The 17660-nt window shown below is 38.6% G+C and overlaps 1 long non-coding RNA gene across 5 annotated transcripts in view; it reads right to left on the reverse strand.

Moving 5' to 3' along the window:
• LOC114098835 (uncharacterized) overlaps positions 1-17660 on the reverse strand; it is a 50054-nt gene that overhangs the window by 10657 nt on the left and 21737 nt on the right. The window contains exon 4 of one of the 5 annotated variants that reach the window (XR_003583801.2): positions 14711-15355. The exons of the other annotated variants lie outside the window; for them this stretch is intronic. This is a non-coding gene — a long non-coding RNA (uncharacterized lncRNA). Of the gene's footprint in view, positions 1-14710; positions 15356-17660 lie in introns of those variants that run through there. 5 annotated transcript variants of the gene reach the window in all.

A 17660-nucleotide genomic window follows, 5' to 3' on the forward strand; every position in this document is an offset into this window, starting at 1 on the left:
GAACAAGTCAGGTAAGGGTGATTGGTTAGTTCAAGTGGTGGATATATTTGAACTGATTGGTTTAAGCCATGAGGGGTGTATGTACTAAACTACATGATTTCCTAACATGTTATCAGTCACTGAGACTACTGGGAGGGTCACCTGGTATTCCAGGTATTTTCCCTGTCTCATTCTGATTAGTAGTTGCTAGGGGGTTGCTATGAGTCATCACATGGTCAGGCCTTAGGCCTTAAATATTCTTTGGTCTTTTCAGGAACTAGCATAACTGAGTCAGGTACACCTGGAGCCACAGATCTCTCCGGTTACTTACAGACAAACAACTCAGCAGGGTGGAACACTCTGTGGGTTTTTCCAAGGACAAGGGTCATTCCTCGCTCCTTGGACAGGCTTTGTTCTGAGGTAGAGGCTGGTTTCTCAAAAATGGAGTCACATCAGTTTCTCAACATCAAGAGTGAAGATTCTGAATTTCTCTTTTGTACCGCCTTTGCCCAGAAGTTTGTCTGCACCACCACTAAATACCTGAATTCAGTTTTTTTCATTTATAAAAATAGGAGTAAACCCCTTAATTAAAAGGTAAAAGATTAAATGAGACCTTCTAAGGGAAATTCTGGCTTCCTCTCTAAATTATTGTAGGCTTAGGAACCTGGGGATGGCTTCCTCTACAGAATTCTGTCATTCATTTTTCTGATTTCAAGGGCTTAGAGATTTGTTGTTAATCAGTAGTATGTTCCAGATGTTAGCAAACTTTTCTATAGTGGGCCACATAGTAAACTTTTTAGACTTCAAAAGCCTTACAGTCTCTGTTGTAACTACTTTACTCTGTTGTTGTATGACAACATTCACGTGTAAATGAATGAGTATAGTTGTTTCAATAAAACTATAGTCATTGAAACTTCAATTTCATTTAATTTTCATATGTCACAAAATATTCTTTTTTTGGCCTTTATCAATCACTTAAAAAGGGTAAAGCAAAATTTCTAGTTGCTCTGTGAGTTGGGATTTAAGTGATGGCAATACTGCTGCTCAGTTTTGTGAGTGAAAGAGAGAATTCATGGAAATTCAAAATTGGACAGTCAGAGACTCTTAGAAATCTGGGTGCATTGAACAAAGTTTTAGAAAGAGTACATCAGAGCCAAGCTGGTGGCGGCAGCAGCAGCAGTGCTCATTCACTGCAAAGTGAAGGAAAGACAGAGAGAAATACAGTGGACTAATTTGACATAGAAAAACCTGAAGAACTTGTAAAGAATGGTGGAAAAGCTCCATAAACTCAACAAGCCAAAATAACCATTTACCTGTCCAAGATTTTATTAGCAGAACCGTAGCAGCCAGTCACAGAAGAGAAGGGGGGGGGGAGGGAGAGAGAGGGTGGGGGGAAGAAGAGGGGGAGAGTAAGAGGGAGAGGGAGAATAAGAGAGTAAGAGTAAGAGAGTAAGCATGAACAGGGTGTTGATATTTATGGGCTTAACACAGGATGAGGAGGAGCAAGGTGAGTGGGCTGCTACTTCTTCATTGGCCGAGAGTTCGTGCCACTTCAGGGATTGGAGGTGTGCCATTCAAAGTTCGCACCATTCACAGGGATTGAAGGTGATGGTTTGCGCACCATTCAGTGCATCATGGACCTGAGCTCCCGGAAGAGAAGCGCTCCTGTCTCCATCTTTACCAACAGAACTGAAAAGTAGTTTGAACTTAACTAGAGGCTGCAGAGTGAGCTGGTATTTGAGAAATGATATGTGTTTCTCAACTGACAAGTGGAGAACTGAGTAGGGATCCATCTTGAATCAGGCCATGCTGCAGCTTGCATCTGCAAAGCTAGAAGATCATAGCAAACATTGTCATACTAACCTAGCAACTGCCTATCACATGGCCTAGGGTGTGCCTAGCAGAATATGAATTCAATAGGCCCAGAGAAGATTGTATCCCAGGACACTCAAGTGAGAGATAGGAAGGGAAGTAAAATTTGTTTTCCCTTTGAGTCTGGTGGCTCATGTGACAGATAAAGAGGGCCTGGAAACTGAGAAGTGGGTGTGATTTCATTCAGGGAGTGAACCTGGGAAGGCAAAGTTCATGGGTGGTGGAATGTGTGAGACCTGTGGAGGGTTGACTCCTGTGCCTTACTAGTAGAATTCTTGGGAGGTCCCTGAGATCCAGATGGTCAGCAGAGATCAGCATCTGCCTGGCCCCAGGAGTATGTTGATCTAATCTTTCTAGAGCAGATACTACTCAACAAAGTCCCAAAGGCCTGATTAGAGGTAAATTTCAGTTGCTGGTACTTCCAATTTACAACTCTGTAGCAGCCCCAAACTGGGAACACATTGATATGTTCTGTCTGCACAGAATACCAATTCATATTACTTCTCATTCCATCTGACCTTGTACTGGTGAGAAGGAAAAGTGAAAGCTGATTCAACTAGCTTCAGTTTCAAGCCACCACGGCTGGCAGTGCAGTGAGCAACGTAGTAAAAAGATGAGTTTAATAACCCTCTGTCTTTGCTCTCTCCAAGGGGTACATAGCTCAAGAAGAAACAGAAATAAGGGCACTCTGGCATAGAATGGAAACATCTGTCCTTGTTGACAGTTTTGATCACCAAAATGGAGACAGTCTTTTCTTTTTAATTAACTCCCCACCTCTATTTTGGGGTTTTTATTAGTTCATGAAAATATGTATGTACAAACATATATATTTCCTTTTTGTTCATTTAAAAAGTTTATTATTTTTCTTTGTTCTTTCATTTGAAGGTTAGTGTTTTTTGTTTCTCTTTTTTCTTCTCCCTCTTATAGTCAACTTTGTACCCTTTCTCTCTCTCTCTCTCTCTCTCTCTCTCTCTCTCTCTCTCTCCCTCCCTCCCTCCCTCCCTCCCTCTCTTTTTGAGGAAAAACGGAAAAATAAGTTTTATTACTTTGCTAGCAAAGGAGAAACACAGAGGACTCCTGTCCCAGAGGCTGTGATTCTGTCCATCAGCAGGAACAAGGGGTTTTTAAAGAGGTAATTCAAAGGCCACATTCCATGTGTTCTCTGATGGAGTTGTAATTTACTTGTTAATTTGGGAGATAGTCATTTTTGATACCTCTGTTACTATCCCGAAAGTCTGGATTACTTGGTTCCCATGGTGGGTATTACTCAAGGACAGATAACTCTGCCTAGGATGGGGAAGAAAGGTAATCTTGTTTCACCTGGCATTAGGAGGAACAGGGAAAGAGGAAGAGAAAGAAACATGTCCATTTTAAAACTAAGTTGCAGTGGCAGAGCAGCAAGGGCTATATTCAAAGCATAAAGTGAACCACTGTTACATTTCCCCACTGTCAATTTCTACATTCTACGAAAAATTGGGCAACGATATCTTCAAGATGCTTCCTGCTGAAAGAGGGTGAATTTGGGGGGAAGTATCCCAAAGTCCCTATTCTCTATCAGGTGGGGCATGGACAGTTAAGGATATTCAGCATAAGAGCAGTTCAGGGGTCCACAGTTGCAGATAGCAGGTGACTAGACAGGGCATACATAGGGCAGGGATCAGGTTAAGTAAAAAATAAACAGAACAGTGAAGCATTACTTTTTTTTTTTTTATAAACTATGAGCACAAAAGCAAGTCTCTGAAAACCATGAACCCAGTAAATAATAATCTTATCAGTGAAAAGCAGATCAAGTTTATCAATGTAGGAGGTTAGGAAGATTTGTAGCGAGATCAGTCTCAAATTAACTCAGGACAAACTTGTGACTCTAGACCATCCTTTGTGACCATCATTATTAGGTAGTCCTACACAAAAACCTTTCCTTTATATTCTTCAGCTTTACTTACTTTTGGTAGGGCTGACACAAGTGTTCATCTTAAGTTACTTTAAAAGAAACATTGTCTTTCCTTTTAAATGTCCAGGTAGAACTGGGTTTAGGCTATATTCTCCTGCGAGGTGTTTAAGACCAGGTTGGTCAAAACTGACCTTCCTCCTATCTACTCCTAAGGGTCAGCTGAGATTCCTCAGAGATCACTCTTAGGAAAGTGTGCAAAGCCTCTTGGCTCCCTTAGCTTTCCTCTACTAGTAGTGCCATTTGCCAGGATGGGTCAGAGTCTTGATGAACACATGTGGCTTCTCTTGGAAGCATCAAGGACATTTCTGTCTCCAGTGATTCTCTTCCTTTTTGCAGAATGTGTGCTGGCTTCCTGTTCTCTACAATCCTCTGATCCTCTTTTTCAAATGACATGAATAAATAGCAACCAAATTTGTTATTTCTATACAATTCCAAGACTATTTCTACAGAGAATTTTAGTTTTGAGGACACCAACTTGGTGAACTGCTTTCCTCTGAGCTTTACATTTAATTAAATTTAACTTTTAAAGTACAATTTAGAACCCAGAGATTATGGAAATGATAAATACAGTTTGTCATGTATTAGCAATACTAGCAAAAATCAAATAATATTCTTAAATCTCTTATACATTTAGGAAACAGTGTTAATGATCAGAAATTGGCTTTGTCAAAGCAAGGCAGGTCTTCAAGTGACAATGTTGCCCTTCTATGTCAGATACAATGTAAAAAGGAGAGCACTTATTTGTTACCTTGCCAGTAAACTAGATAAACTTTCATTTTATAAGCTTTCACATAACTCTTAGGCTCAGGTAGATATAATTCTCAGATGTATACTTATATCTAGTCACATATCTTCAGGGTGTCAACTATAGTCATAACCTAAAATAATCATCTATCTAATCAGTTATAAAGTAATTGTTGAAAAGACTTTAAAACAAGTATGAACCCTAATTCCTATATGACTTAGTTTTCCTAAATAATAAAACATAATAGATACAAGAAAATTTTCTTTTCTTTTTTTTCTTTTTTCTTGTTTTTTAGAGAGAGAGAGAGAGAGAGAGAGAGAGAGAGAGAATTTTTAATATTTATTTTTTAGTTTTCGGTGGACACAACATCTTTGTTTGTATATGGTGCTGAGGATCGAACCCGGGCCGCACACATGCCAGGCGAGCATGCTACTGCTTGAGCCACATCCCCAGCCCAAGAAAATTTTCTTGATAGATAATAGCATATCGATATTTCAGACTTTTTCTCATATTCACACATTAAAGTCCAAATAACTTTGTTCTAATTATAACCAATTTAATCACAAACACAAACTTTTTGAGATTTACCTGCCACAAACCTTCTGCAACTTACTTAGACATTCACAACTTGGTTATATCCTTAGTTTTGTCCTCCCTTTCATTTTGAACATTAGCACAAAAATATTACTTTATCAGACAAAATACTTACTTGTCCAGAAACATTTCTTTTACCTTTTAATTTTCTGTACTAAAATATATTTCCATACCTATAACTTTTATCTTTTTGAGTTTTGGACCCTTTCTTAAATTTATATACTGAAACAATCCTTATGAATGTTATCTGTGCATTTAATTTACATGACAAATTTTATCCCAGGAGAGAGTTGAACAATCCAGCATATACAAAAACTTTGCCTTAATTTTTTTTTTCTCTCAGGTTGCATTACAGGGGTAGGATTACAGGAAATTTTTGCGCCTGATCTGTCTCTCTTATCATTCTCACAATGCCATCAACTGTAAGTGAGTTCTCTACTGTCAAGAGTAACACAAAATTGGCTATATAATTTATTGACAGCAGGTTACTGGGGCTCTTCTGGGGCTGGTAGAAGCCTTCAAAAAGGCCTGGAGACCTGGACCTCATCACTTGTCATCTGAGCCTTGGATTCAGGAGACAATTTCTTTTTCAGGGGGAGATCTGGTACTTGGACAATTCTTCACATCCTTGGACAATCTTTTTTCCAATGTTGTTCCTCCTTACAGTAGGCTCATGGGACTTGCCTTAATGAAGGATGTCCATTCCTATCCCTTCTTTTGAATTTTCTTAAGGCTCCCTTTGTGGAGGTTACCAAGAAAACACATGCTGATTTTATTTTTCTGTTTCTCTTGGGCATTGTATACTTAAAGGCAATATAGCCAACTGTGAGAGATTTATACCAATTTCCCCTTCTATCCACTAAAGTTTCCTCCTTATGTCTGGGGCACTTTGCCCAATGAAAGTCATTTTGACCATGCAAAGATTTTCAGGGGCTTCTGGATCTGCATCTGTGTATTTCCTGTTTGCCTGACAAACTCATTCTAAAAATTCTGACAGGTACTCATTGATCTTTTGCTGTAACTGCTGAATGTTATTTAAAACTTTTTCCTTGGATACTCCCCTCCTGAGTCCCACCAAAATACATTTCCCATAATGTTTAATCATTGCACTGTCTGCCACCGCATTTGAGTCCCAATTGGGCTCCCTCATAGGAATAGCTTTTGCTGGTGCAGGGATGTGACTGGGATCCTCATAATGGAGCCTCTGAACTTCTTGCCTTGCCTTATCTATCACTACTCAGTATTCATCAGCTGTGAGTAACATGTTAACCAGAGTTTGTATGTTTGTCCAGGTGGAGTAGTGAGTGGCAAAAATGATAGTAAACAACTCATCCATTTTCTGTGTGTCTTCTAAATAGGTTGGGTTTGAATTTTTCCAATTCATCAAGTCAGAAGTTAAGGAGGAACTATAAGCCCAATAATACCCTGCTGGCTTCCCCTGTGCATTTGTGCCGATAGGGTATAACCTTAGGGGGAATTATTGACCTGCCGCAGCAACAGGTGCTCCCCAGCCAAAAGGAGTTCCCTGGAAGGTTTTAGATGAGGAGGTTATCCCTGACCCTGAGTCATAGCCTTGTGATGCCCATAGTGGGAGCCCATTTTGCTCCACCTCTCCTTCATGTGAATGGCTCCCTATAAGACTAAGAGAGCTAGTGGGAGCCAGAGGTGAATTAGGATTGAAGGGGTTTCTTATAGTTAAGTTTATCAAATCCTCCTCAACTTTCTCTACCAACTGTCTCTATGAGAGGCCATGCCTTTCTCTGCACCATCAACTCAGTCCCTGGATGTTCAGACTCCTTATTATGTAGCAATATAAATGCCTGCACATATGGGATTTCTTCCCATTTTCCTGACCTCTTGCACAATTACTCCATCTGCAAGAGTGTATGGTAATTCAGAGTATAAGACAATGGCTACCTTTCTTCCCCTTCCAGAACACTCATCAGTCAGACTGTGTTACAGTAAAACACCATCTTTTTCTTAGTCATAGGTTTAGACCTTTACTTGGCCCAGTCAGCCAGGATATTTCCAAGAGACCATGGGTGGAAATTGATGCAATTTTGCCCATGTTTTAAAGGGGCCAGTAGCAGATATAAACAACAACACAAAGAATCAGAGGGAATTCCCAAATCTAGCCTGACAGATGAAAACCTAGAGCAGATCAGAAGGGAGTAAAATCCCTAAGTTTCAGAGTCCTGTTTAACTAAGAATCCTATAACAAATTATGCCACAGATATTATCACAAAGAGGGACCAGATGTTCCCACAAAGAGGAACCAGATGTGTGGAATCAAGGGTCTTGGTTTGCACACAGCGTGACTTAGCAGCTGGCCAAGGGTGTGTTGAAACTTTATGGAGTTCAGTTTCCTTTTTGTCAAAGTAGAGCAACTGATGAAGCAGATTCTGCAGTTCATGGAGGGAAGGTGGGAGTTCCCTGAAGCAAAAGGAGCTTTGGCAGCTGCTAGGACAGTTCCTTAGTCCCTCCCTTTACTCACAGGAATAGCTCCTCTGGTTCAGTCTGAGGTAAACTCACATGGTCTTTCTCCAGTGGTCAGCTCTCAACAAATTCACCAGCTACCTTGTATTCTCAGCATGGAAGTGTGAGCAGTCACTTGGAGTGCTAAATCTGTCCAAGAAAACTGGAGCTGGGGCTGCTTTCAGGTCATGCCAAGGTCACTAATTTGTTACTGAAAGTTTGGTCCTCATCCCCAATGCCAACCCAATAACAGAGACAAGTTTTTGAGGAAAAGGAAAAAGGTTTATTACTTTGCTAGCAAAGGAGAAGCACAGGGGACTCTTGTCCCAGAGCTATATATAATTCTCTCAACTTCTTTTGTCCTATTTATTTTATTTATTTTTTTCTCCTACTTCTTTATAGCTGTCATTTGCTACATCTCTTCTGCTTCCTCTCTGTTCACATTTTTAACATTCTAAACATTTTCTTAGTCATAGGTTTATATCTATACTTGGTATAAGTATAGATATCACATTCCTATCACATTTCTTTTCTCTTAATGAACTGTATTCTTATCAACTTTTAGGACTATTTGACTTATATAATTCCTGCCCCCACCACTCATCTTGTGATTATTATTACTGTGAATGGTGCAGTTGACACCTGTGATTTACTTTAATACATGATCTAGTTCACAGTTATTTGTCATTGTTACTGTTGTCAATTGCTGATCCTGCCATTCATATTTTTGTGGCAACTAGTGTTGTAGATGTCAGAGTAGGCATTAAGTATTTGTTTTAATGCTGTATATTGTTCATGCTCTTGTTGCAGTTGTTTGTTTTCCCCCTTTCTGTGAGGAGCTGGGAATGTACTAGTACACTAAAAGTTCACTGGGTAGCTGAGCAACACCAAAATCCCAGTCAAGAGAATTTTGTTTATTTTGTTTATTTTATTTTATTATTTGTTTTACACACAAAATAACCAAGCTCAATCTCCATTAGTACTTTAATACAAAGAATAAGGGTGAGAAAACCCCCCAACCAATGACTAGGCCACTAGCAGAGATGACTTGAGTGGAGGGAGTCAGGTCCAACTCATGGACATACACTCCTAAAGCAAAAACAGAGAGAATTAACACAAAGACTGTGAAAACCATCTCACTGAGATTCTCCAACTAGATCACTCTTATACCTTTCTATAATATACAGAGTTACATGAAGAAGAGCAATCACAGAGGGTGTAACCCACAAATCCTACCATATGTGACACAATTGACAGATCAAAAATAAGGATCCCACTCTTGTTAGACCTATAGGGAAAGTGGAATCCTCAAGTTCTGACATAACACACACAGTGTCAAAACACACCAATTATCACCAAAGAATGAGCAGGGAAACTATACTATAGAAACCACTTGATAATAGAACGAGAAATTCACAACAACCTGATATCCTAAAACATTTTGTCAAAAAAATAAAAATAAAAAAAGACTGTGCCCTATAAAGACCCACACAAAGGAGTCAAGGAAAAATACATCCTGGCAGATGCATAAAACCCAACACAAAACTATAAGAAATATGAAAGCTGGATATGATGACACACACCTATAATCTCAGCATCTTGGAAGGCTGAGGCAGGATGATTGCAAATTCAAAGCCAGTTTCAGCAACTTAGCAAGGCCCTAAGCAACTTGGTGAGACTCTGTCTCAAAATAAAAAACAACTTTTTTAGAAAAAGGGTTGGGGATGTTGCTCAGTAGTTAAGTACCTCTGGGTTCAATCACTAGTATTGCTCCCTCCCCCCAAAAAGAGAGAAAGTATAATAAAGGTAACATGACGTCTTCTAAGGTTCATAATTCACCACCAACTGATTCCAAAGATATTGAACTGGCAAAATGCCAGATAAATAATTTTAAAATGTGACTATAAAATTATCAATAAATTCTAAGAGAATACAGAAAAATGCCAAATGATTTAGGAAAGTCACGAAAAGGTATGAATGAGATATTCAGCAAAGAGATATGGATAATGAAAAAGAACCAAACAGAAATTTTGGAAATGAAAGTCACAAGAAATAAAATAAGATATTCAGTGGAAAAATCTCTCCAATAGAGTGTACTATGCAAATGACAGAATCTCAGAAATGGGAAGCATTCTATACTCAAGAATATGAGTATAGAATATTTTTATATATATATATATATATATATATATATATATATATATATATATATTCTATGAAATAGGAAAGCTGTATTCTATATATATGGAATATTCTATACGCATATTCTTGAGTATAGAATGCTCAAGGTGTCTGGTCTTGAGCATTCAGACAATATTAACAAAAAGAAAATAAGTAACCATGACCAGAATATACAGAAAATCTGGGACAACATGAAGAGAACAAATATTAGAATCAATAGAATTTAAGAAGGTTATGGGATGCAGGCTAATAGCATGGATAACCTACTCAGAGAAATTGTAACAGAAAAAAATCTTAAACCTTGAGAATACGATGGACTTCCAGATACAGGAGGTATTCAGATCCCCAAAAAGACAAAGACTGTGGACACCACAGCACAAAGGTTCTCCAACTAGATCAATCTTATATCTTTTTACAATATATAGAGTTACATGAAGAAAAGTAACACAGAGGGTGTAACCCACAAATCCTAACATATGTGACACAACTGACATATCAACAGAATCCCACTCTTGTTAGAACTATAGGAAAAGTGGGATCCTCAAGTTCTCACGTAACACATGATATCAAAACACATCAATCACTACCAAAGAAGATAAAAATAGAATTCTACAGGACAGACATATTAGCAAGGATGGAATTTTAAAAGCCTCAAGAGAAAACATATTGTCATATTTAGAGGCAAAACAATTAGAATAACTTCTTATTTCTTAGTAGAAGCTCTGAAATCCAAGAAGGCTTAGAACATATCATACCAAATTAACTGTCAGCCAAGATTGCTATATCCAATGAAACTATCCTTTAGAATTGAAGAAGAACTAAAACCCCCCTAAGATAAGCATAAACTGAAAGAATCCATGAATCCTAAGCTAGAACTACAAAAAGTACTTAAATACTACACAAAGGAAAAAAAAATTAAATACATATTCCAGAATTCACAAATAGATTGATCACATATGAAGAGAAGTGAAGAAAATGAGAAACAGGACCAAAGTAAACATTAGAAATAAATCAAAATGGCAAAATTTAATAAACATCTCTTTATGCTATCATTGAATATAAATAGTCTCAACTATCCAACTAAAAAACATGGACTGGCAGAATGGATTAATACCCCCTTCTTTTTTTTTTTGTAAGAGATTCATCTTACAGTCAAAGACATATACTGGCTAAAAGTGAAAAGATGGAAAATAACATACCATACAAATGGAGCCCCAATAATATTGAGTGCACCAACACTCCTATCTCACCAATAGATGGATCATCCAGACACACACACACAGTAAAGATTCTTTACACATGAAAATATTATTTATCAAATGAACTTAACAGAAATTTCTATAGAGTATCTCATTTAACAGCCAAATTCACTTTCTTCTCAGCTGTTCATGGTACCTTATTCAAAAGAGAACATATCTTTGGCCACAAAGAAATTCATAGCAAATATGAAGGAAAAAATTGATATATAACTCCTTTCATTGTATCAGATCATAATGGGAAAAATTAGAAATCGGCACCAAGAAAAACTACAGAAACTACATAAGTTCCTGGAGATTGAATATACATTTTTGAACAATGATTGGATGATAGAAGAAATCAGGTAAAAACTAAAAACTTTTTAGATTCAAATGAGAAAGGTTATATAGTATACCAAAATTTTTAGGATATGATGAAGGCAGTTCTAAGAGGAGAGTTTACATCTATGAGTGGCTGCATAAGAAAACTAGAAAGTTTCCAATTAAGCCATCTAATGATGTGTCTCAAGGACCTAGAAAAACAAGAATCCTGAAACTAGTATAAGAAAGGAAATAATTAAGATCAGAGCCAAAATCAATGAAATAGAGAATAAATAACACAAAGAATAAATGAAATTAAGTGTTGGCTCTGTGAAAAAATAAAGTATATTGATAAACTCTAATCCAAACTAAACAAACAAAAAAAATTAGATAGAATTCTCAAATTAGCACCATAGACATCACAGAACTCCAGAGGATCATTAGGGGCTATTTTAAAAACTGATTCACCAATAAATTGAAAAATCTAAAAAAAAGTCTACATTTCAAGATGAATATGGTCTATCAAAATTAACCAAGAGGATACAGAAAACCTAAATCGATCAATAGCAAGCAGGGAGATTGAAGCAGTAATTACAGTTCTTCCAGGTCAAAGTACTGAATCCTTCTGCCAAAACCAGAAGCCTTTATGTTATCCATGCTACTTTCCTCCCTTGATTAGTGTTTAGTCATTAAGTCTCCTCACATTTACATAAAATTTAAGTCTTTCACCTTTCCAATTCTCTCATATTTCTCTCATATACACCCCCCACTCAAATTTTTCAGGCCCACCATTCTTTCTTACTTCCACACCAAATTCTAGTCCTTTCCTGCCCTTATTAATCTTTTTTTTTTAATTTTTAAAATTTGTTTTAATTAGTTATACATGACAATAGAATGCATTTATGCACTTTGCTATATCATACGTAGATGGGATATAATTTCTCATTTTTCTGAGTGTACATGTTACAGAATCATATTGGTCATGTAGTCACATATATACATACAGTAATAATGTCTGCTTCATTCTACTATTCCTCCTATCCCTACCTCCCCTCCCCTCCCATCACTTCCCTCTAACTAATCTAAGGTATCACTATTCTTCTCTAGTGCCCCCCACCCTCCATCTTATTGTGAATTAGCATCTGCATATTAGAGAAAAACATTTACTGGTGTATTTCACTCTTCTTTAAAGCTGAGTAATATCCCATTGAGTATATGTTTCATATATATATATATATATATATATATATATATATATATATATATATATATATTAATCCATTCATCAATTACGGGACACCTAGGTTGGTCCCGTAGTCTAGCTATTGTGAATTGAGCTGCAACAAATATTAATGTGGCTATGTCTCATAGTTCCAATTAAGCCACCTAATGATGTGGCTTATTTTAAGTCCTTTGGGTATAAACCAAGTAGTGAGATAGCTAGGTCAAATGGAGATTTCATTCCAAGTTTTCTGAGGAATCTCCATACTGCTTTCCAGAGTGGTTGCACCAATTTGCAGTCCCACCAGCAATGTATGTGTGTATGTTTTTCACCACATCATCCATGCCAACATTTATTGTTGCCTGTATTCTTGATGATTGCCATTGTGACAGGAGTGAGATGAATTCTTAGAGTAGTTTTAATTTGTATTTCTCTAATTGCTAGAGATGTTGAACACTGTTTCATGTATTTGTTGATCAATTGTATTTCTTCTTCTGTGAAGTGTCTGTTCAGTTCCTTAGCCTATTTATTGATTGGGTTATTTGTTTTTCTGGTGTTAAGTTTTTTGAGTTCTTTATATATCCTAGAGATTAATACTTTATCAAAGGTGCATGTGGTAAAGATTTTCTCTCAATATGCAGGCTCTTTCCTCTTGTTACTAATTATTTCCTTTGCTGAGGAGAAACTTTTTAATTTGAATCCATCCCATTTATTGATTCATGATTTAACTTCTTGCACTTTGGGGGTCTTGTTATTAATCTTTAGGTAACCCCCTTACTCAGAGAATTTATTTCTGCACATAATTAAGGGACTCATCTATATTTCTACAACATCCTGAACTTAGGTTGTTGATATCATAAGTATAATTGCCTCTGTCACAAAATTGTAAGCTCTTTATTTCTCACCTTCACACTTATATCCCATTGTCCAATCCCAAGCCTGACACAAGTAGATACTTAATAAATATTTGATGGGCAAATGAATGAGCTATTGTTTTAGTCAGCTTTTGTGTCACTGTGACCAAAATACTTAATAAGAACAACTTAAGAGGAGAAAAAGTTCATTTGAGGTTCATGGTTTCAGGGGTCTCAATCCATAGATGGCTCACTCCATTTCTCTGGGTCCAAGCTATGGCAGCACATTTTGAGGGAAGGGCTCTGTAGAGGAAAGCTGCTCAACTCATGGCTGGGTCAGAAAGCACAGGAGGTTGAGGCCACAGGTAAGATGCACCCTGCCAGGGTACACCCCCAGTGATTCATCTCCTCTAGGAATGTCCTACCTGCCTGCTGTTATTACATAATCAATTTAAAATAAGATGGACTTATTAAGTTATAACTCTCATAAACTAATCTTTCACCTCTGAATATTATTGCTATTAAATATGGAGTATGACAAACCCCCAAATAGTGAAGTCTGAGAAAAGGGGAGTGAGAAAGAAAGCCATACACTGGGAGCATTGATCCTTTCCCAGTACATAAAGAATCAGTTTCCCAGGAATAAGACAAACCCTGGGAGAACGTGTCCATCAAACCTAGAAAAGCAATCTCTGGCAAGTGGCCAAAGCATTAATCCTTCCCTAATCAAATCCCTTCCAGATACCAACCACTGACCCCAGGTCCTCCATTTTTTCCAGTAAGATAAATCCTAGAGATTGACTACTAACCCCAGACTCCCTCCCATTTTACCCAGTAAAACAGACCCCAAATTTCTGAGTTCACAAGCTGATAGTCTTATTAATTAAGTTACCTCTCAGTATAACCCATATAAGTTCAGTCCCCTCCTTTGTTCAGTGGCTCATTTTCCACCAGGAGAATGGGTCCACCAGAACCATGACTCTATTCCTGAATAAAGGCTTTTGGCTGATTTGTGAAGTTTGTGTCAGCCTGGTCTCTTTGTGCTAACAATTGCATTAACAGGAGATTTGGAGGTATACCTCATATCCAAAGCATAACATTCCATTTCTGTTTCCCAAAAGCTCATATCCATCTCACAATGCAAAATGCATTTCTTTCATCTCCAGTATTCCCCTGGTTTTAGCTTTCCCCCATCCATATTCTCCTATGAGAACTAAGACAAACTTTTGGTGTTATGCTCAAATTCAGGACCCCCAAAAGACAACCAGAGACCAAGATCAATGTAAGCAGCAAAGAGGTGTTTATTGCGAGCTAGCTCGGTCCTCCATGTGCACACACACAGCAACTAGTGACCCTGAGAGGCCCTGAGCCCAGGGTTTGCAGCAGTTTTATACACTCTTTGGGGAAGGCAGGGACTTCACATACATCATAGCATCTCTTAGCAAATCATCACACACCGTGGGAAAATCAAACAACTCTCTCATAAACTAATCAACTCTTAACATTGACTAGCACATTCACTGGCGGGAACAAGTTGGGTAAGGGTGATTGGCTAGTAAAAGAGGGGGATTCGTTTGAACAGATTGGTTTAAGCCATGAGGGGTATTCATGCTGAACTACATGGTTTGCCAACATATTATCAACCACCACAAACTACTGGGAGGGTCGTCTGGCATCCCAGGTATTTCCCTGTCTCATGCTGACTGGTGGCTGCTAGGGGGTTGCTAAGGGTCCCCACCAAGCCTGACTGAGTCAGGGACACCTGGCACAGCAGATCTCTCCTGTTATTTGTAGATAAACAACTCAGCAGGGTGTGTATGTGCCTAGGAGTGCTCTGTAGGTCTTTCCAAGGACAAAGGTTATGCCCCCTTCCTTGGACAGGCTTTGCTCTGAGGTAGAGCCTGGTTTTTCATTGGATGTGAATCCCTGTGAAAATAAAAAGCAAGTTAAATATATCCAATATACAGTGGCACAGAATAAACATTCCCATTCCTGCATAAGAGCATAGAAAGAAGGCATTGGACCAAAGCAAAACTGAAACCCAGTAGGGAAAATAGGTCCTGCAACTTGGCCAGTTATTCAGTGTCTGGAATCTAGCACACTTGACTGCACAATGCTATTTCCAAAGGGCTTGGGCAGCCTATCTCATTGAACTTTCCATTGCACATGGGTTCTTTTTCAGCCTGGCTCTCCCTACAGCTTTTTTCAGTATTTCATGAATGTGCATCTCTTGATACCTAGGGTATCCATTCCAACTTTGGATTCACTGTTATAACTTCACATGCATTGCCTTCTCAGGTGCAGCCTGCCAGGCCTCCAACCCTACCATACCTTGCGTGACCACCCAGGCTTTCCTTTGATATCTTGGTAGAAGACTCTATGACCTCTAACTCCAGCATCCTGCATTCTTACAGAACCAGCACCATGTGGATAATGCCAAGGTCTGCTGCTAGCTGGTGCAAAATATGGGCCCCCTGGAATCAAGGCTACAACATCCTCTGAGTCCAGCTCAGCTCAGCAAGGTGAAACAACTTCCTAGCGCCCTCCCCCATGCAAGCAGAGCACCTCCCACAAGGTCTTCTCAAAGGAATTTTCCCTTTCAATATCCTTTAGCCTTCTGTGGGTGTGGTCTTGCAAGTTCCTGAGATGCCCTCCTAGCATCTTTTCTATTGTTTCTTTAGAAAGTAATTAGCATCTTTTTAGGTGCTATCATCTCTTCAACAAGCAAAATTTCCATTGTCCCAGATTTATATGCAATTTCTGGCCAGAATTCATGTTCTAAAAAAATTGTCTAGCTCTGTTTCTGCTCCTGATTCTCAGAATAAATCTGGCTAAAATCTTCCAGCAATACATATACCTGAATGCTGTGCTGCCTTAAAATTTCCTCCACATTAATTAGCCCATCACTTTTAAATTCAGTCTCACACAGATCTCAGGACTTGGGTAAAACTAGTTCTTTGCCAGAACAAAACGTGAATGGCCTATAGTCCATTTCCCAAGAGTCTTCATTTCCTATTGAAACATCATGAACATAGTCTATATTCCCTTTGGCATTCTGATCTTCTGAACTACCACCAGAATTGCCTATTAAGCTCTGTTTATAAAAAACCAGCCTCTACCTCAGAGCAAAGCCTGTCCAAGGAAGGGACATGACCTTTGTCTTTGGAAAGACCTACAGAGCACTCCTAGGCACATTCCCACCCTGCTAAGTTGTTTATCTACAAATAACAGGAGAGATCTGCTGTGCCAGGTGTCCCTGACTCAGTCAGGCTAGGTGGGGATCCATAGCAATCCCCTAGCAGCTACCAATCAGCATGAGACAAGGAAATACCTGGGATGCCAGATGACCCTCCCAGTAGTTTGTGGTGGTTGATAACATATTGAGAAACCATGTAGTTCAGCACATACTCCCCTCATGGCCTAAACCATGAATCCCCCTCTTGTAGTAACCAATCACCCCTACCCAACCTGTTCCCACCAGTGAATGTGCTAATCATGTTTCAGAGTTGTTATTTGATTTTCCCACGGTGTGTGATGATTTGCTAAGAGATGCTATGATGTATGTGGGGGTCTCTGCCTTCTTCAAAGAATGTATAAAACTGCTGCAAACCCTGGGCTCGGGGCCTCTCAGCATCACCAGTTGCTGTGTGTGTGCGCGCGCGGAGGACCTAGCTATCTTGCAATAAACACCTCTTTGCTGATTACATTGATCTTGGTCTCTGGTGGTCTTCTGGGGGTCCCGAATTCGAGCAAAACATTTACAAAATTCTAAGGATTTTATAGCCTAAACTTCTAAATCCCTCCCAGAAATCATTTCCAAAGGCTTCTGTACCACATGGTCAGGTTAGTAACAGCAATGACTCCAATTCTTGGTACCAATTTCTGTTTTAGTCAGATTTTGTATCACTATGACCAAAATATTTGGGAAGAACAACTTAGGAGAGGAAAGTTTATATAGGGCTTGCATTTTCCAAGGTGTCAGTCTACAAATGGCTGAGTCTATTGCTCTGAGCTACCCAGTCCTATGGAACTTCCACGTAGGTTGACTCATAAATAATTTAAAAAACCTCCAATTCCAAATCAAACTTAAAATTGGATGCCTCATTAAGTTTAGTTCTCAGATATGGCTGTAGTAAAAAATAGACAACCTAAGTCAATGGCTTGAATTTGGAATTTGGAAACATTGACCCTCAAATTCTCCAAGACTTAGACAATTTTCTCCAACAAAATG

Source organism: Marmota flaviventris, chromosome 13 (assembly GCF_047511675.1).
Source record: "Marmota flaviventris isolate mMarFla1 chromosome 13, mMarFla1.hap1, whole genome shotgun sequence".
Taxonomy (NCBI): Eukaryota; Metazoa; Chordata; class Mammalia; order Rodentia; family Sciuridae; genus Marmota; species Marmota flaviventris.